This window comes from Diadema setosum, chromosome 8 (assembly GCF_964275005.1).
Source record: "Diadema setosum chromosome 8, eeDiaSeto1, whole genome shotgun sequence".
Classification (NCBI taxonomy): Eukaryota; Metazoa; Echinodermata; class Echinoidea; order Diadematoida; family Diadematidae; genus Diadema; species Diadema setosum.
This window is the reverse complement of record NC_092692.1, coordinates 21,815,072-21,837,677: the sequence shown is the minus strand read 5'-3', so window position 1 is coordinate 21,837,677 and position 22,606 is coordinate 21,815,072. Positions and strand designations below refer to the sequence as shown.

At 37.3% G+C, this 22,606-nt stretch overlaps 1 protein-coding gene across 1 annotated transcript in view; it reads right to left on the bottom strand.

Annotated features, from left to right (window-relative positions):
* Window positions 1-22,095, bottom strand: part of LOC140232359 (small ribosomal subunit protein uS2-like) — a 155,723-nt gene extending 133,628 nt beyond the window's left edge. Inside the window, exon 1 of the mRNA XM_072312485.1 lies at window positions 22,086-22,095. The gene's annotated coding sequence lies outside the window, so the exon portion shown is untranslated. The remainder of the gene's footprint in view (window positions 1-22,085) is intronic.
* Between the last annotated feature and the right edge of the window lie 511 nt (window positions 22,096-22,606).

Genomic DNA, 22,606 nt, shown 5'->3' with positions numbered 1-22,606 from the left:
GAGTTCTTTTCACCATTTCATTTCATTTCATTTCATTTCATTTCATTTCATTTCATTTCATTTCATTTCATTTTATTTCATTTCAGGTCAAAGTATACAATATTAATATGACAATTGCATATAAACAAAGTAAAGTACAATGTAACTTATGCATATCCAAATAAGATTTAAATGCACGTCATTTGTTTACAATGAAACAATAAGCATACTTTAGATGACGAAATACATGGACAAAATGTGACTGAATTATAACAAAGAAAAAGTCGGAAATGGAAGGGATTGCTAAAAAGCCAAGCTTGTAGAATGCAGTCCCCTGGTGAGTAGTAAAAATTGTAGTAATAATGAAACGAGACAATTAGACATATTCCTCGGGAAGCAGAACATAAAACAAGTACGCACACAAACGCACACACAGACAAAAACAAAGCATCAAAAGGCCTGTATAGATTTTACCTTATCAAAATAATTAAGCACTTGAATTGACGTTAACAGAGTTAATAGTGATGCTTGTGATACTATTGGCGTCTGTTTGATAAGAGAAATTACCATTAATTTGTTTTTTTAACATTCATAACCAGACCAAATTTCTTAACGGCACTCTTGTAGTACTAGGTAAATAGTATTACTTTGTAATGACATTATGCAGATCTTGTTGATTATCGGCACAGTATTTGATTCTGCATATCTCAAATTATTAAATGTGTTCCCACCTTATCCCATCTTATGTATAAAGAAATGTTAAATGAGTTACTGAAGCAAAAAATGATTAAAAAAAGTTGTATTCGTATTAAAGTAATCATGCACAAGCATAATCATTATCTTTACAAAAATAAAAAAATCTTCGGACAGTAATTTAAGAACAGTCATGATTTAAAAAAAAATGTTCGCAATGCAGACATCTATTGAGTTTGAATTGAAGAGGTCGTTTTATTGGCTTTCTCCAGCGAAAAACAAAAACGAAGACATGGGGGAATCTCATCATTAAATAAATATATTGGGAAAGACGGACCGTCGTTTGCTGCGGTGCGCCAGATCACTTAGCTTGGCCAAGTGTTTTGCTGGATACAACGTGGCATGAATAAATCCCGCCGATCAATGCCAACGCACTACAGCCTGTTTATCGCCGATCTCGAATTACGACCGCGATGCCTCGACCGTGCGACGGCCCGAGCGCTGAATCGGGCTCGAAGTCTCTCACCACTTAGTTAACGAACAAGTTAGCGAGACACGAACTGAGAGCAATAGAGGGATAGAGACGGAGAGAGAGGGACACACGTGGACTTAATGCATATAAACCCAAGGGGATGGAAACGAACCGCAAAAGCAGTAGCTTTCACGTAGCATTCATTTAGATTAGAAGGTATACCGACTGGCAAGGTGAATTCACCGCAAAGAGAACGTTCTCTCAAGTGAAATGGACAAAATCAGCAGCAGATCTGGAACACTTTGGAAAGCGGACGAAACCATGACGCCGACCACAATGTTTCGTGAGTTTATGAGACTGGACTTGGCAAAGTATTTTATTTATTTATTTTGTTTTTAGTCCTGTGGACCGTAACAATTCCTGTGTGGGCACTTTTATTCACTTTACACGTAGACAGGACTAGATTATGATTTTATTTTCTTGCATGAAGTATTGAAACACTTCGTATGACTTGTAAGGTTTGCAACACCACCATAGGCCTATACCCATGATGTATCTGGGATAGGCCACTGAGACGTTTCTTTCGAAAAGATGTTCGAGGACATTCATTAATTCATTTGTCTGTACCGGGTTAATACTGTTTACTATCAACGTGGTGTGAACAACAAGGGGTTGGTTACATTCCCCTTTTTATGTGTATGATAGGAAGGAGGGACGAAGTACTTCATCGGGTTCTCCCCTTGCTCTTTAAGGGAAAAGAATGCTCTTTTACTTTCGTGAATTGTGACTCATTCGCTGCAGACGGATCTTCATTTTATGCTCTATATGAGGGGACAGAGTGTTTTTGATTCTAACGCCACACAACGGCATGAAAGCACAAAAACCGCGTTTGGCAGGACTCAATGACCCTTGATTGCGGAGCAGATATACGCTACCGACTGAGTGAGCACTTTGCCGCAATTATACGGCAAGAGCTTGGGTGACGACGTCACCTCACTCGACCATGACGGCTGTTTGCTACACGGTTTGAATCAACAGTGAGGCGACTGTAACATACAACGTTTTACTAGCTACAACTTTCTAAAAACTTCTCTCTTTTTTTTTTCCAGAGTATGGCAGCACAGTTTTTCATTGGTCCTGGTTTTCCACAGCAGCTAAATTCGCTATTACAGATCATCATGATGATATTGATGCTATTGATCATTACATTGCTGACAATATTGATTGCCATTTTAGATAACAAAATAGGGGGGGGGGGAACAAGAGTTGCAACATAAACTGTAGGCATAAACTTCAGATGATCATTTAGAACAAAGTAACTATCGACAACATCAACATAAATACTTTGATATATATATATATTTATACTATATAGACTAGAAAGAGAGAGGCACAGGGAATAAGATGAAAGTTGCTATACTTCTCATATCGTAGTATGCAATTTAAGACGTAGCCCCTGAACAAGCAGCCGGGACATATGAATTGAGGACAAAAGGGCGTAGGATCTACATCTATAGTCAAATACTCTGACTATGATAAAGTCCACATTCGCTGATCTTGTGTTTTCTTCCCTGCAAACATACTACGATGTAAAATTGGGAAATAGGTTCCCTGAACTACAAAGATCGATTACAAAACTGAAGAAATTGTAAGGTATCCCGTGCACAGCGTAAAATTGAGGGAAATTATGTCTTCATTAGGCCTATATACATCCATAAAGCACCAAATCTGTGTCCCGATGAGTCTCACAAGAGAACGGGGGAGAATGGGGTAATCTTACCAACCAACTAACGGCCGTCTCAAGCCCCCTCCAGGGCGCCTTAGACTTTATAGGATTAGTTGTCATATGAGGAGAGACACTAGGGACTCATGTGCCATCAGGACTTAACAAAGATGTTGCCCTGTAACTCTCTCTCTCTTCCCTCCATTTCTTCCTTACTGTCTCACTCTTTGTCATCCTTTATTTCTTTCACCATATAAGTTTTACTCGCTCCCTCGCTTTCTCTCTTTCCTCTTTCACCTTATGTCTGATCATTTCGCTTTTTTTCACATTCCCATCTCTTCCTCTCTTTCTCTTTCTTTATGTAAGGATGACTGTACATTCTAAAGCGCTGGATGAAACGGGCTTTTTCGGTGGGTCCTTGCACAGTTCGCTTTATTGATTCGATTTATTTGCATCGAGAAAATAACCATAACACAATTTGTGGCAAACGTTGGAAACATCAGCACGTGGGAGTAGGGAAGGGGAGAGGAAGAGGTAGCAGACCTTGGATTTTTGTCGATCGAACGGGATACAGACGTACAACCCTAAATCATCGATGTATCAAAAACCCAGACTGTAATGACATTATGTAAGAAACTGCGTCACTCTATTACTCCCCACACCCCCACCCGACATTGGACTGTCTGCGTGGGTAATGATTTGATCCCCCCTCCCCCCAACACAATCTATATTCGATATTTATCAGCACAGTCAACGTGTACTAGGTGACTTTCAAAAAAGGTTTGTTTTTCTATTAGAAATATCTGCAACAGTGTTATCAGTCTCTTATAGTATCAGTATGCTGAATAGGATCTTTTCTAGAGGAGGCATTGTAAATAGAGGCATATTCATGAACAATATAATTTGTATTGTTTATACTCCGTCACCTTAGAGAAAAATTTATGAAAAAATAGAGGTTGTCGAGTCATGATCTGTATCTTTAGTTTTGCGATTTTGTTGTTTGAAGGTCTATACGAATGTATTATTTCATTTGGTAGAGTCTGTGTCTCCTATGTATTGCGCCAAACAAATGCTGGCAGTTCAAATTCATGAAGTTTTTCCGTCGAGATGTTTTCATTGCAACTGATTGAAAAATTGCCCTACATCGACGGAAATAAGCACTGAAGTGATCAGTGTTTTAGTATTAGTAGCCATGATAAAAAAAAAAAAAATCATGGGTGTACATACTTGGGCAGGATTCGAACCTACGACCTTTTGATCTCCTGACAGGCGTCATCTCCACTAGACCACCGAGCTTCCGCCCGACAGCAAGTGTTAGTTCCAATCCTTACAGCATGCAGCGGGTAATTCAATGTTTATTTACGTCGGTGTAGGGCAATTTGTCAATCAGTTAAATGCTGCCAGTGTTCTCTCCAGGAACTAATGGACCACGACTTCTGCCCATTGCCATAAAATTAAAAATTGAAAAAAGTTCGAAAGTCCAAAAGGTCCAAATTTCCCAAAACTCCTAAAAAGTCCCAAATTCTTATAGGACGACGAGGAATATTAGCGGGGTATATCACCATAATTTGCGATAGAATAACAAAAACTCACTGATTCCAATTCTATCAGTTCCAGTTTTCACTGATGCTCAAAGTAGAGCATTGCTCTGACTACACCCGCAGAGAGTGAACATTGTTGGTAAGAGGACTAGTATGGTGTTCTCGTGGATATCTTACCATGAATACGCATGGCAGATCGTTGCGCGCCCTTGATAATCTCACATTATTAGTCTCTTCAGACCTTTCTTACTTTCACTGGCTAATTTCACCATATAGCCCCATCACTTGACATTCCTTGATTGGGTTTAAATAGACCCTCTGTCCCTTATGCCCCACCCATTTTCACTTGCTTTTGCTTGAAACGTGAGTTAAAGGGATGGTGTAGTATTGGTTGAGATGAGTATTAGTATTCAGCTTTTAACTTGTTGCCAGATACTATTAAACCAATTTCTGAAACGTAAAAGAGCATACAATTTTGGAAGAATTAAAAGTTTATTTGATGAAAATCTGTGTTGAAGTGGCTGAAATATCCAAAAACAAAGGTAAACAAAGTGATGCTATAATAAAAGGTGGGTCCCATCTTTTATTAGGATCGCTTTGTTTTGGATGTATGATATGCTTTTTCATATTTCATAAGAGGTCTCTCATTATCTAAAAACATCATCATCAAAAAAAAAAATCTCAACAAAAACTATACTATCCCTTTAAACCCACATAAATATTGATATCAACAGACTCCAGACAAGCAAAACAATGTTGGCGAGAGTAGGCGGACAATTTGATAATTATTTCCCCGTAATCGGTTGCTTCAGTTGGCGCCTTAACATCGTAAAACTGTCATTCAGCGTGTAAAATAAGCCCCATGATATTCTCTTACGATTTCTTCTTAGCATAATACCAACATTCAAGTTTTGGGTTTAGGATTAGGCTTGGGATGGGAATATGCTAGGAGGTTTCAATCAGGATCTCGGTTAAGTGTTTCACGGAGCATGAGACGTGTAATCTATTCAGCGAAACGGAGAGTCGGGATCAACTGGGATTAGACCAATGACATATAAATTGTCAAGTCGACTGAGGATTTTTGTTGATCTCGCATTTATAAGCCTCGTCTGATTTTTAATTTTTTTTTTTTTCATTGCGGTAGAAATTGACCTACCCTCGTTTTCATTTAAATGCTTCATACACTCATGATAATCTCATCTTTGCCGGTATTTTCTTGAGGTTTTAGTTTTTGTATTGTTTCTACCACCGGGAGCCAATAAGATGGAATTGCAATTAGTGTAAAACGTCAATGCAGTATGGCGTACTCCAGACGTTCCTGCCCATTTCTCATGTTTATAGTTTTATTCCTCGATTGTTTTCTACTTGATGTGCTCCAGCAAAAGTGTTTGGTTTTTATGTATTATGTTTATGTGGGTGAAAAATATGAATAAGGACAGAAAAATTTTGAAAATAATCTTAAAGATCTTTACAAGGGAATCATAATCAGTGGAGCATATCATGTATGTGTCCCTCACCCTGTACGTATACAAGTCCTCTCCTCCAAATTACCCACCCCTCTTTTTTTCGAACTTTTTGCATAATTATGTTCTTCCAGTAGTTATTGTACTCTTCTTTATCTTTCGTCTTGTATGCTTTTATGTAATCATGTAATAAAGAGCCTATTGTGTGTATTTTGTATGTGTCTGTGCGAGCGTGTTTTGTTTTGTTTTTTCTGGGAGGGGGGGGGTTCTTTATTTTCTGCGTATGATCAGCGTGACTCCATGAAGTATAGATTGTGCTGTCTGGTTATCCAGTATAGTTGGTCATGTTGCTGCTGGCATATATATGATGCAATATACCCACCTGTAGTAAAAAGAACAGAAGAAAGAAAAAAGGGGGAGAAATATCAATAAATCTGAGGTAAGTGGCCCGCAATCACTTTCAGTGTGTGTACAAGATACCGAGAAAGTGCAAAAATATTACGGACGCGGAGCACTCCAGATTCCTCTGATAGAGCATTGCCTTCAGTCCTGGAATGAGAAAGCGAGAATTTCTCAGCTGAGGACAGCTGCCCCTGTCTGACAGAAAGCAAAACACATGAAAGTAAAGACTGCAGGGGAGAGAAAGGAAAATAAGACAAAGCAGGAATAAGAAAACACGGAGACACGTGACATTGTGCCATCGGATGAGTAATTGAAATCAAACATCATGACCTCTTATCAAAACACGACCCCGGTTCCGTGGAAAAGGCGATCGAGGCTTAACACGAGTTGAACTGCTGAAGAAAGAGGGGAAAAGGAGCGAAAGAAGAAGAATATAAAAGAAGTTAGCAACCTTCATAGGAGGAATACAAAAAGCCAGTGTATTTTGTAGCAAGACATGAAAGCGTTACTTTGCCTCCTACAGTGTTATGCATCCAGAAAAGTACCAAGAGAAATTATATCATTCACATGTAAATGTATTAATTGTCATGTTTATTTATGTACTTAATATGTCAATGTATGATTTCGTATGATTATGTAAATGTGTGCAATTTGATCTTTAATGGCCTGTCAAATATTGATAGGCCTTTTCAATTCGATAAGACTTGAGTGACTACAGAGCAGGGAAAAGAAAACACGGATGCCTCAAAAAAAAAATCATCTGAAAGCTCATCTGTTCCAGGAAAGATTCCATCATAATAGCCACGTTTGTTGTGAAACGTTTGTGTTGATAAGCTGTTTAGATAATCTCTATTAGATATGAGTTGATTCACGTTGTTTTCAAGTTTAGATTTAATATACGTTACTTATCTGATAATCAGCTTGTTTTCCCCTCATTTTGAATTTATTGTTATGCGCAGTTGATTATATTCCTATAGAAACTGCGCAATATATATGAATTTAGAATTTTCATTTTTGTTATTATTATTATTGCTTTAATCATTGTCATTGTGAATTTAGCCAACCGTTACTCAAAAAGAATGTTATCCATATAGAAGAACGTTGTCATCTGCAAGGTACTTTATTCCAAGTGTATGGAAACGTAGATATCAAATTGAACTTATTACAGTAGCCATCATCCATCATCAGCAGAATGTATGTCTGTATGAAAAATGCCTAATTTTGTAATGATTATTGACAAATGTTATTTTTTGCTATCTATGTATCATTCCTTCAAACGCATGTCGAATCTATATTTTTTGTACATTCTGTTGAAAGAAGTGAAAATAAAACCTTTGAATTGAATTTGAATTGAATTGAATCAGCAAATGACTATTTACAACATGATTTATACGCAAATAAACATGACAGCAAATAACAAAACTGTGGATATATTTAGTGTGAACTTATTTATTCCTTCCTTACTTCCGTATATAGTCTTTTTAAAGCAGTTATTAATATGTAACATCCATCTCCACAGTCACAGAAAGTAAAAATATTATCAAATAGTTTATGTACTTCAGGTGGTAAATATGCAGAGAAAAAACAACAACCTACAACAACCTGAAAATCCTCAAGAAAGACGTTGGAAATATTTCGCCTCACATTTATAAGTAATTCTCTTTCTCTTCACAAACACAAAGGACAGAACTTCTATCCATGTAAATAAGTGCCCAAACAATGCTTAAAAATGTATATAAAGTTGTGCTTCTTCGTTCCGATTCCTATATGAACAAATACAAGTTGGAAACTTGTCACGCGACTTTTATACTGTGTTTAGCTGCTATGATTATGACAATGGACTCCCAAAGGTCATTTTGCCATGATGAACCTGATCAAAAAACGAGTACAACTGACGTATTGAATAAGCTTCTTGCTGTAAGTTTTCAGTGGGTTTAGATTGTGAATATTTTAATGCTAATCCAACTCTAGACGAAGAAAAAATGCGTTTTTTTGAGGCCGTATCTTTAGTAATACAGATAATGTAGATGTAATGTCTTAGTAGGTCCACCGTCTAGCATTTAGATGACACCGAACCTCTTTTAACGCTGGAAAAGCATTTGCAATTGATAGCTAATTCCTTCTTCAGATGACAAATTGTCACTGTTTTCAGACAGAACTCTTCAAAAATAAGGCAGATAAATTGAGGATTTTATTGTCATGATAAAGGTGAGGGACATTAAAGGATACCCTCCATCTACAATCACCATGACAACAAATTCTTTGATGTCATAAACCTCGTCTACAACATCACAAAATCATGATTGATTTTCTGTGAGCAAGTCCTTGCATTTACATCATTCACTATATTCTGACATTGTTAATTTGGAGATTTTCTTATATAGAAAGTGCTCAACGAGAACATGGAGAACATGTATGGCAAGCAAACAGGTAACGCAAAACTTCGGTCAATAATACTTCGATTACACACACCAACTTAATATGTCCCAATTTGCTAGATAGTTATAAGGTCAAGTCCGGTCAGCTCAGGTCAAGTCTCTTTACTTGAAATTTGCACTGAAACTACTGATGTATTCAGTACTTGCATTTCAAAGGAAGAACAATTTAATCAACTTTACCAAGACAAAAAGTAATTTGAAAAGTTAGAATCAGGAAGCACACATAGAAATTAGCCATAATTTAGATCGATGACATGAGGGTAGACATTAACTTGCTCTCTTAAAGGGATGGTACAGTATTGGTGGAGATGAGAATTGGGTTTTAACTTTTTGCGAGATACCAAGAAAACACTTATGAAATAGTACAGAGCATACCATTTTACGAGGAATTCAAAGTTTATTTGATAAAAATCGGGTTTGGAATGACTGAAACATCCAAAAAAACAAAGTAAAACAAAGCAATCGTAATAAAGTGTGGGTCCCACACTTATTGTTTTGGATATCTCACCCTCTTCAAAACCAATTTTCATCAAATAAACGTTGAATTCCTCACGGAACTACATGCTCTTTCATATTTTATAAGAGGTTTCTCATCATCTCACCAAAAATGTTAGAAACTTGAAATTAGGTCTCAACCAAAACTAGACGATCCCTTTAATACGTCATGGTACAGTATAGTTAAATTGTTTTGTGACAGTTGTTGCTTTGTTAAGAAAATTATGACGTGATTTTTTTAGAGAGACAAACTAATGGCACACACTTATGATACAGAAATGTATTTTCCACGTCACAAACTTTGATTAGCTTACATTATCTTGTTCCACTTGATAACCAATCTCACCAAATCCCCGCAAATCTAGGAAGTTGGCACAGTATGGGTGCAGTTTGTTCTCAAAAGTTGAATGAGCTAAGATGACTTCTTGGTGACAGATTGTATCTCTTAACTAGCTAGGATATCATCCTTCTTCCGATGAAAAAAAGGCGGTCAAGTTGTCACGTTTATACCAACAGCCGATGTTGAATCGAGTGCAGTGATGCACATTTGCACTCGACACAAGATCCACATGAAAGTCACTCTTAGCTCAGCCATATTCATGGAATGCTTGGATATCTTGCTAGAATTTTGCAAAATATTTACAACTTTGACGTTAGTTTCAGATTGCCATCTGTATGAACAATGCGAGATGTCGTGCATGCTAGACGTTCCTCTGTGTGGAATGTTGGAATGTATACTCCCCTTAACGTTGTAAACTTAAAATGTAGGGTAGGATTTGAGAATGGAAACCAACCAAACATTCTCTTGAGTCTTATACACTTTTCCCCACGGCAGGAGCTCCCGACAGAAAACTTGATCTTCGAAAGAATTTCATGAATATAATGTAACTCACATTACATCCAGCGGTATCATGTGTCCGGAAGTATCAAAACCTCGTGGCGCCAGACAGGCGCCATTTATGATGTTTTTTGTATTATGTAAATATCGCCTTTCTAGTTCTCAACTTCACACGATATTGCGTACAGATAGTGACAGCTAAGGGTCTTAACTTCAGGACGAGGGTGTCATATCAACCAGTCGTTGATTTTGTCATCAATTCCAGGGGCACGCTGTGCGAGACTAGCTATATAATTCCGTTACCAGGCGATAGATTCGGTCCGACAACACTAATGTGTGGCGAATTAGCGGCAGTAATCTATTTTGTTTCGAGCACACACACAGTCATGCGCACATGCACAAGCACACATGCAAATTAACACATTCATGATAGCGGCACATTTAGTTATGCCAGGATGCATGTACATGGTGTATACACACAAACAAATCGGCCTACGAAATATACACTGTGTTTGCTACTAAAAACTGCGGCTCAATATAGCTACGTGTATAAAAATGAATGCATTTGTTTAGAATGATAAATTTTATATGAGTAATTTTCCGAAGGATATAATCAAGTATTGAATTTCGGTTGCTGTTATTGTTTCCGTCCTTACGTATATCCTTTGTCCCGCATTACCACTTGCAGAAAAAAATAACCCGTTTCAATCACTTATGCCAGAAAGACAAGTAAATACAACATATTCCTTTTAAACCAAATGACCCAATCGATACATTTCAACCAGTAGTTACTGTGTATCTTCAAAAGAAGAAAAGAATCTAAGTTTTACATCTCGTTAGCTGTCTCCCTTTTTCTTACCAACTTCATATTCCTGACTGTCTGCCTGTTTGCTTCTCTGTCTGTCTGTCTGTCTGTCTGATTAGTAATCTGAAATCTCTCGCGCTCCTCCATTTCATGAAATTCTGTACACTCTTCGGATTCCCTCAAGGAAAAGGATAGATTCAGTGTGAGGCTAATAAGGCTATATGTTACCTGTCGCAGGTTTTTGGCTATCCTGCTAGCCAAGGGTCTTTTGTTTCGAGAATGTGGCAAGGTCGCACATGTTCATACAGTCCTACCAAGGACGTATACAGCCTCCTTGGTCATACAAAGAGGTACGGGTATCTCGCGTGGGAAGACACGAAACGTTGGGTGTGACTCAGTCCTGGGATGTAATCATTTTCGTTAGGCCCTATACAGTGTATTACATGTATTTTCTGAAGTCACTTGAGATTGGTTAGATATGCACCGTACGTGGTACATTCGTTGTTTTCGTAAGTTCCATAATCATGGATTCTTGTAGGTGAAATAGCCAAAAGCCCTTGTTTACTGTAAAAAAAAAAAATAAGACATGCTCTGTTGCAGACTCATTTATTTGGGTTCACTGTTTCTATGTATTCTCAGTAGCCGTGTTCACACTAGCAAAAGATCGAGGAGTTTAAGATCGAAGTGCAAAGCCAGCGAAGAATTTAATGAAATATTGAACCTTATTAGACACAGCTTTGTTTTAAACAGAACACCAAATAAGCCAAGAAATTATTGATATAATACAATATCATGTGCATGAAATCGTACCACGATGGGACAATATTGTATTTCACAGATTCTTCTTCTTGTCAGTCCGGCTGAAATTATTATCATGCTCCAAAATAAAAGACTCGTTGAAAAAAAAAACAACAGCGATGAGCTTAATTTGTAGTGCAATCAAATGACATCTCATAGCTATATTGATACATGGAAATTAACCCAACCCCCCCCCCCCCGAAAAAAAAAACAAAAAACAAAACAAACGTACATATGGGTCTGGGAAACATGATAAATGTGCATCATGTTAGACGAAATGATGTAGAATGGCATTCAAACTAATGTCTCCAGAGAGGAGAGTAAGAAGAAGAAAACATGAAGATTTCAGAATTCTATGTATGGATGATATACAACCCTTAGAAGCTATGCTGAACGTTTACAGAGGATGCATTATCTATGGAAATGATTGCCTTTGAAAAAAAGGCAACGCGAAGAAATCGTCTGGAACGTATAAAGGGCAGTGAAATACGAGAAGGATAAAAGGGGGAAAAAGTTAGTTCTCAAGGGAGTTGAGTAATCTTCCATATTAGATAGCTCCATCGAGGGAGTTGCAAAATTTACGAGTGTATATACGAGTGTATTCTGAGCTAATGAATTTCGTAAGAGGAATGAGGTGTAACTTACTCTATTAGTAGAAGAAGCAAATCTGATATTTCATGAGTGTCTTCTCTTACGACTTCGTCACAGACTATAATCACATTCCACTCGTAAATCCTATTCCAAGCTCTTCTGAGTTGGTCGTGCTTCCACAGTGTTAGGTACGGACTGTCTCGCTAGGTTACTGAATAGAATGCTGATGTAGTAATTAGGCCTTTACCCCGTGTTTGTTATTAAAGGAAACCTAAACCCAAAGAGCAATGTGGTTTGAGTGAAAGCAGCAACATTAGTAGAACACAGTTTGAGGAAAATTGGACAATCGATTCAAAAGTTATGAATTTTTAAAGTTTTGGTGTTGGAACCACTAGACAAGGAGACAACTTGAGTTTATGACATCATCTGTGGACAACAATATAAAGAAAATATAAAGAAAATTCAACATGCTTTCACTTTTCCAGCGTAATGAAAGAGCACCTAACTAACCTCTTTCAGAAAGCAGGGGGAATAATTATTACCCTTTTCATATGTCAGTATCAAGTTGATGGAATGTGTAATTTTCATTAAAAATGAATTTTTGTGAAATTCTCTTTACATTTCTTAATATTTTGTCCACTCATGACGTCATGAACTCTAGTAGTTTTCTTATCCAGTGATTACAAAAACAAAACTTTAAAAATTGATAACTTTTGCATCGATTGTCCGATTTTCCTCAAACTTTCACTGATGTGTTCTACCAATGTTGCTGCTTTCACTCAATCCACATTGCTCTTTGGGTTTTGGTTTCCTTTAAAGTCCCTTTGGTGTGTTTATACACGTCATCTGTCTGATATTGAAGAGGGATTTACGATTCAATAGAAATAAGGGGGGTGGGGATGTTAATTCTCTCTAGCACTTAAAGCGATATGCAGTGATCAGTTTATTTCCAACCAGATCTAATTACATGTCACAATCACACTAATGTCATTAATTTTATGAGTAGTAACTCTCCTCATCCCTTTCTGAATTCACTCTTATCTCTTGGGGTGGGGCAAATGCTGGCAAGCTCCTCCTCTCGTTAATATCATTAGTCCGGACAGAAAATGGTCAAAGACCTCCAAACCACCAATGCCCTCTTCCCGGTCTGTCGGATTTAACCTGAAGGTTCACCGTCACAGACCGTCTGCGATACCATCCCAATCCTATTGGAATATTCATTTGGATTCATAAAAACGAAGTTTGAAAAAAGAAAGGCAAAGAAACAACACAGAGGGACGAGGAAGAAGTTATAAACAGAACACACATCACATCACGTACTTTTGGAGGAGATAGTGATTACATTTGATTATCAGTAACTAAGCAAGAATGAATTTTTGAGAGATTGTTTAAATAACCATCGATGTGTAGATGAACGTATCTCATTTTGTGTCGAATTCCAAATATGAAAGATAATGCGAAAAGTGATTTTTTTTTTCTTTCGGTATAACAATACTTAACTTTGAACAGATGCAAATCGTTATAAGCCGGTGTTGTATGGTGAACACCAAAATTCATGTAGATATTTGTGACAGGTTATAAATTCTATTTAGTTTTGCGCTGCGAAGTAGATACAAAACCCTTCTTTTTTTAAATAGTGATGAAGAGTGAAAAAGATAGTGAAACTTGTCACATGGTACTTTTTACATGTTTAACGTCTGTAATATATTCATATATTCATCTCATCTGCAGTTGTCCCAAAATCGGTACACATTATATGGTAACATATATATATATATATATATATATATATATATATATATAAACTGTACAAAGTAAGAAGGGTATACAGCAAATGATATTGCTCCCTTGCAGATATCATCTCACATAAATAATAGGGCACAATTAGATTGACGTATATAATACTTTGATATATAGTCAGAATAGTTTCATATTTTAATTGTGTTACTCACATCAATAATTATTGATCCATTATAAAATGAGACAGTTATGTTTAATCAAAATTGATGATTTATCAACATTAAACCATATATTGTCACTCTATTACACTTCACATTCTATGTTTGGTCGTGGGGTTGGAATGCCCGACTGGGTATAAAACAGTGTTGTACCGCCAGTTACAAATTCCAAATAATGAGATATATCATAAATATATAACAACAGCAGAAGGGGTCCCAACATTGAGCCTTGTGGTACAACGTACTTATAATGACTATCATGTAAGGGGCAATTAGCAAAAATTGTATATCGGAATATTATTTAAACAGCTAACAAACAATGAAGCAGCTCCCCGAATGCATGGCACGATAATCCAATTTAAACAAGTAAATCCGATGATCTACGGTATCGAATGCTTTTGAAAGAACTGTGTGAAATATTCCTAATCTGAAATTGTTATTTTTGATCGATAGACGTTGATCATTTTATCTTGTAAATCCATCATTGCATTAGCAGTAGAATAATGTTTCCTAAAAACCACATCGGATGCTGCAAATTATTCCATTATTACACCCAGAAAAAAAAAATATACACAAGATTAATGTAACATTTTCACTCACCTTGGGGGAACATGGTAGAATGAGGCTGGATAATACATATATATATATATATATTTTTTTTTTTCAAGATGAGAATTCCATTTCTTCAACACAGTAACTAATATTGTAGTTTTGAGGTTTCGTCCTTTTTTTTTTTCAACTACCAGTATCAAATATAATTAACATCAATTATTTCACTTTCGGGTTGAATACTTGCTTCATAATATACACATTCATGACAACCAAATATATATTCGCTAATGACATAAAACTAATGCAATTTCACATTCTGTTATGGACTTCAGTAAAATTCACTTTTCACTTTGATATCAAATTTGGTAACAGTAAGACTGCTGTTGACATGAGTCATTGATTCTAATGCAGTTGAACAACATTCTCAAGATAAAATTTGGATATCATTCATCTTAAAATTTGGATATCATTCATTGTGGTCGGGATGTGATGGACTTTCCCTCTCACAATTGTTAAAGTTTCATTCAGTGATTACTACGGGTATCTAGTAATATTGTGGATCATATATTTCTTTCTCAAAACAAACAAAATATTCTGGTGTACTTTTCTTTGATTTCTTTGTTTGTTTGTTTATTTTTTGGGGGGAATATCATCATACGAGATCATGTATCATTGATATTGCTACTGTTTATGCTTATTCTATTCAAATGATATGGTTGGGGCATGGCATTTTTGGCATAGCGAAAAAAAAAGTTACTTGTACCGAGACTTCAATTTATATTTCATGTCACTCGAAGGATTTAAATTAAGAGAATATATCTTACAACTTGTTTATACGTTTAATGTATTTCTAAAGCTTGTGAATAAACCATGGTTTCATACTCTTTCTTTAAGTAAAACACTTTTCTTACACAGTAAGTTCTTATCTAAGAAATGAACATGGATTAAATAAAGTTGTAAGCTTCATTTTGCGTCAAAAGAGGAAAAACAAGAGACCATACTTAGTTAAAGCAGTTTGCGAAAAAGAGTATCAAGTCTTTTCAGCTGGTAGTGTAAAGCTTATGTTTGGAAAGGTTTTTTTTTTTCTTTGTTAATAGTATGTTAGTAAGTGAGAATGTAGGTAAATGACGTCATTGCACAAATGACGTTGTTCAGAGACCTGACTCGCTTAGTCAATGGGGAGCCACATGAACAATTAGGCATGCATGGAGAAGAAAAACAGTTCGTGTATTGAAAGGAGCGTGTGAGAGAGAGAGAGAGAGAGAGAGAGAGAGAGAGGGAGGGGGGGGGGGTAAGGTTAGAATATCAAATGACCTGATGAGTAAACTTCTTGAATTGCTCTCTCTCTTTCTCTCTCTCTATCTTTTATCGCTTTCTCCCTAATGCTCCTCCCAACAAAACAAGAACGATCTCTCTCGCTCTTTCTCTCTCTCTCTCTCTCCCACGCCCACATACCCCCTCCTGTATGGTTTAAGTAACCATTACAATTTCCCACTTAGTGCATTCCGCGATTTGTATTTGCCTATGCTTTTTTTATCATCCCGTTTCTCGTTCCCCTGTGTAAATATCTAACTGTGTGTGCTCTTTTTTTTCTCAGTAACTTCGTGAGGTGTGCCCATCTAATTGAAATCAAACAACAGCTATTCTTTTCAAAGTTTAAAAGAGTCTTTCGGTTTTGGTATATGAAGATGCAAATGAAGTTAATGACACCATTCAAATTAGCAAGCAGGCTTCTTCGGTTTTGCCGCTTTAGACTTGGCTGCGGCTTTCTTTGGTGCCTTCTTTGGAGTGAGCAGTCTGTGATGGCTTCTTGGATGCAGTCATTTTCGTGGGCGTCTTCGTTTTCTCCTGATCAGTCGCCGTCTTTTTACTGGTTCTTTGACGTCCTCGTCGTCGCCTCCTTCCTCTCTACAAGGTCCTCTGCTTTCTTGGTGGCCTACACGAAGGAGAAGAGATGTTTTACATTTATGTTATGTCGTGTCCTATTCATTAACGTGGTTGCAAATCTCCAGATATTAATTATGCCGCCACATGTGGGAACAGGCCAAAATAGAGAGATTAAAAAAATGCAAAGAGGTAGACGGTCTAACTAGCAAACAAAGCCTGTGTGGGGCTTTTTTTCTTTATTCTCCGATTTAACCTGTCCTGTCCTGTGCATGATTTTGTGCGTCTTAATACAACAGTGGAATATTCTTTCTTGGTTATGTGTTGGCCTTGCAGATAACTTCCGTTTGGGTGACATAGGCGAGTGTGATAATGCACTGTGGACACATAATGTATCTACAGTACATTGGTGTGGGGTGTGTACATGGTGACAGCTTTAGTGCCCCCGCTGACGGCGTGCTTTGTCACTTCTATGATATGGGAAGAAAGAGACGCACTGCCTTCTGCACTTCTGCTGATGTCAGCTTCTTCTCGTACTGACAGAAGGGCAGGTTAGGCGGCGAAGCGTTCTAAAATGTCCTAGCGTCGTAATGCATTTTTTTTTTTCAATGTAGCAACTTTGTCACATGTTATTGACATTCTCAAAAGATCAAAATATAATTATGTTAATCTCCAGAATCAGATATAGGAAATATCACACTCGCATTAACGAAAAACAAACACAGTGGATAACTAAATCCACCTGGAATTTCATATGGCCTTCTAAAATTAAACCTCTCGTTAATCATCTTCATGGCTTTTTATTGGTGTTGAGGATCACATTATCTCATTGTCTTTCACATTTTGTTGGGCACAGTACACGTCCATCCCTGCTCCATGCTTTGACGGTTGATCAAGTTTCATTCGGCAGCTTATGATTTCATATGGTCAGGTCTGTTTTTAATGATTGCCATCTTTTGACTTTTCAGTTGAACTTTTTGTCGCTTCCCTGTACGACCCGACTTTAAAGATGATGCCTCTTGGACTGGTCCTTGCAGGGATGCTGACCTAGCCTGATGGAGAGCTGAGTGTCCTCTAACTCAGATCAACTTTAAGGTGCTCGCTGGATACTTTCAGCACAGTGATGTCGGTATTTTCGCTAGTTTTTTCGGGCAGCCAAAGAGCCTGGCACAGTTTCTCCGTACATATACATTTTTGGGTTAGCATTCCACTAATGAAGGTCTACAGCATATGTCATTGAGGTGATGAACGTTACAACTCATGTTAGATTGATTAATTGGTTGATTAAAAGAGTTATTTCCTTGACCCTGTTCAGGCTTTGCCTTTATGTTGTTGGTATTAAATTAAGTCTCTGTTTTAATAGTGCCAACTTAGCACATCAGTGTATACTCCAAATTATATTTGTCGTGCATATTGTTGGATGCCATAGTCTACTTAATTGAATAATGATAATTATACAATCATTCTTGACAAGTATAATAATTGCTGTCTAATTTGGTTTGTACTCGTCAGTAAAAAGGTGCCTAAATTTGGAGTTCTCGACGTAAATATGCAGGTAAATTAGTGAACAATGCACTCATTTTTCATCTACCATTTGCGATAGAATAAATGAGATTATCTCACGCTGACCAATGATAGTATTTGTTCGAACTTGTTGCTGTCAATTCTGAAACTGTTTTCGCCCATTTCGCCGAAGTAATGGCCTATGAAAATAGGCTAAAATAACCTCCTGTTTCCTGTTTTCTCCCTTTTCCCAAAGTATTGTTCTATTGTTTTATGTATTATTTTGTGTGTGAGCGTCAGTCTTGTGTGTGTGTGTGTGTTGTGTGTGTGTGCGTGTGTGTGTGTATGTGTGTGTGTTGTGTATATTGTGTGTATTATGTAAAAGTTTATATATACACACACACACACACATATATATATATATATATATATATTTGTGTCTATGTGAGAGAGAGAGAGAGAGAGAAAGAGAGAGAGAGTTGTATGTGTGTGTTGTGGGCATGTGTGGTGAGTAATGTGTGTCTGTGTGTGTAGATAGTGGGGGAGGAGGTCGACAGGCGCAAAGGAGGAAAAAATGAGAGTGAATGGGATGGGACAAACGAACAGAGCTAGGAGGGGCAATATTACGGATAGTTGCTGGGCGTTGCTTGGTTTAGGTATAACATGACCCCATTCTGCTTTTGCAGTAGTGTTGGATATATTTTATTTCAGTTGACATCAATCGGACAAATGAGATGCTATAAAATCATAACTTATTTCTATATCTGCCCCCTCCCCCCCCCCCCCCAAAAAAAAAAATGTATACAGGAATGATATAATTCTTCTGCTATTTGTGTCCAAATTACGTTCTCTTGTTACAGAGCAGTACCAGTTTATAATACTGTTTTTGTTTTATTTGATTGGAAATGAATAAATATTATTGGAAAAAAGTGTGTGTGTGTGTGTGTGTGTGTGTGTGTGTGTGAACGCGCACTTTCATTCATAGCCGGGAAAGCGCACACTGGCTTACATGGCCAGGAAAGCACGCAAAGAGATATTGTGAAGTCGGTGACACTTGCTCCTGCCACAATTGCTTCGATCTTATTTTCTCCAAGGACTTATAGAGTTGGAGTTAGGGTTGTGATAAGGTTTTAGATTTAGTTTGATGTGAAGATTAGGATGAGGGTTAGGGTTATGTTTGTGGGTATGATTTATGTTTAGCTTAGCGTGCAGATATTTCATGGGAGCAATAAGTTATTGTCGCAGGAGTAAATGGCATGGAATCTGTGAAGACATCGTGAAGATACTGGAGGATCTTTCATAGGCTTGAAGTACGAAATAAAAAGAAAGAGAAATACAATACAGCGAAAGTTGTTACAGAAAAGGAATTGTAAAATGAAAGAAGAGAAAGGGAGAAAAGGATAGAAAAAGATTGTAGGAAGGGGAAAGGATTTTTGCAACGGATTGAATGTAAACATGCTCTCGCTGCGATTAGAGTGAGGCGTTATTGTTTTTTGGCGCGAAACATGATCGAATCGATAAATTTCAAGCCCATGGAATGACGTCATGAAATGCGAGTTCTGTTGGCGAGAAAATCATCGAGGGGGTCAAACACAGCTTGTGGGCGGGAACGGGGCTGACACTCTGCCATGAAACGATGAGTGCTTCTGAATGTACAGAGTACAATATTATATTTTTTTCTCTTTTTTTTCTCCAGTAATTCGGGAACACACAAGGCTTTTTTCTACCACACATTTAAAGTCTGTGACGTCACATGGATTGCTTGATTTACTCCTTGTTCGTCCCGTCTTCCTTCTAAAGTATCGAATATCTTGGATTAATCGAAATACCGGATTCATCTATAAATGTCAAGGATGCACTGTTGCTTTCCTCAGATTCCCACCTTCCTACATTTATATCTTATAAAGCAGTTTCCTCGTGGGAAACACTGTCTTGATACAGGAGAGTCCATTCATTTGAAATAATCCGGCCTGATGCTGCACACAGCATTCCGATTATTTGCACGATGCTTTGATAAAAAGTGTTAACGTCATGAAGTGTTTTTTATTTAATATGTGTGACCTGTTGCTACGTATATAGCATTGGCAATGTCGCAGACATTGATACCGACAAATCTGCGCAAAGTGATTTGTCAAAAAAAAAGACATTTCATATTTGTTGAAAGCATCGAAGCTTTTACGTCTTTACCAACTCCCGTCTAAATCTCAATATTTGACATTAGGAACTACTAGTATCTTGTATTTTTTGGAGCATGTCATTCTAGGGTTTTCAATTAACCATTTTGTCGTAGGCCCATGTTATTCTATTTTATGGTGCACTGTATATTATAGTGTTGAATTGCATGATCTTAATACACACTTTAAATGCATATTACAGGAAAGTCGCTGTTTGTTTGTTTGTTTGTTTGTTTGTTTGTTTTTTTTGGCTTGGGTTTCATGATGATGCGTCAACACACACACACAAACACACACACACACACACATTCAAACCCCCATACTGAACTAGGAAAGACTTCAAATCCATGATTATATACCTCCCAGTTCGACTTTAATCAGCACAGATTACAACATTCTTAGAGAGTGCGACTCTTTTGAGGGGAGTCGAGTTTAAAAAAAAAAATGCAACATGGCATATGGTATGCCTTTCATACACAAGCAAATGATACAACCCTAGAGTAAGCAAAAGTAAGTGAATACACACTCTACTCTTCATCGTTATATTGCTTAATGTCAAAAGAGCAGTGAACCATCACCATCACCGTAAAATGCTTATAGAACTCCTTGTAACACGTTACAAATTACTCGATAGACTTTCCTATGTTCTATCCCAGAACCAATATTTAGTTTAAACGCCAAGATATACTGAAGTGTTAAGAGGGGGATAATGGGGTGATAATCATATAGGGAACAAAGGGAATATTGCCACGATAAATGTTCACGAAAAGAAAAAAAGAAGAAGACTAAACTCTGGAAACATAATGTAAAAATGAAAATCATTCATATCTGCATGCATGTGAAAAGAACAACAGGAAATGGTATTACGCCATGCATGCACCCACTCAGAAAACAGAACCTGCTCAACAACAGAAATGAACATTGACCATGAACCGGAAGCACGAGTTTACCTGCACTGGCTCTATCCTGTGGATGAGGAGCACGCCAAGAAAAAAATACCGGTAACCATTCTGATATAATGCATTATACCCTCGGAAAGATCTCAGCATGATTGAAATAGAAAGGAGGAAAGTACATGTAAAAAAAAGAGAAAAAAAAAGAATCAGCATAGTATGGTGATAGCACAAATTCTAGGGATCAGGAGTTTTCTTTCGTCAATAAATGCCTACTTATATGCAAACACGACGAATTTACCTTTTACGAGTATGGGCATTAGCGTTTAAAGATATTTGTTTGTTTGTTTGTTTGTTTGTTTGTTTTTCTTAAAGGCCGTTCAGAGTTACAATTTCCCCCCGAAAAAAAGAAGAATTTTTTTTTTTTTTTGTTCAGGACCTGTGAAATATTTGCCTTTACTACCCACAGTTCTTAAAGCCTAACAGAAGAGAGATATTATGAGGGGGAAAAAGGACTCGGAGACACAATAATGTGGAATATGAAACAAGAGAGTATAGTTTCATGAAGCCACTTGGAAAACATATGCTTGAAATTAGCTTTAAAGATTTTTTTTTTCGTCTTGAGGTCTTACAACCTTTCCCTGCATGGAGTATCAGGCGCTCTACCCCCAGTTTCCTTTCTAGCCTATTAAGCAGGTGAAGACTGAATGGTGCATTTGTGTGACATGGTGACCGATGTCTTTATTCTCAGGATTAAACCCTCACTATCTATCTGCCCGAAGCCGTATTCCTTGAAGACTATTCTTTACTCTGCCGAGGTATTTTCGTGATATTGCCCCAACTATATATAAGCTGTATCTCATTGTCACGCGCCGGGATCAACACGTGTGGATACAGCAGTTAAGCAAATCGTACACCCCTCAGAATATGTAACAGTAAGTATTTAAGGTTTTGTCCCTTCCAGGGGCAGAAGCCTTTATCTGAATAGCTGAGAATATTGCGAAAACGAATTGCTTTGCGAGTTTCAACAGATTTTCACAGTATCAGTGAAGTAGTTATCAGAAAAATAAGGCCGAAATAATTATCGACATAGTCAGCGTAACAAAGTCAACAGGAAAATCATCCCAGTATAATAGTTGGGTCCTGTCTAAAAACAAACAGTGCTCGCTCAGAGTAAGCCTATGGCGGGAGTTTCCTAGAGTCCAGCAGGATGATGATTAAAGATGTCTTAAAGGGATGGTACAGTGTTGGTGGAGAAAAGAATTGGGCTTTTAACTTTTTGCTAGATACCAAGAAACCACTTATGAAATAGTACAGAGCATACCATTCTGAGAGGAATTCAAAGTTTATTTGATGAAAATCGGCTTTGACTCACTCCAAAAAGAAAGTAAAACAAACAATAGT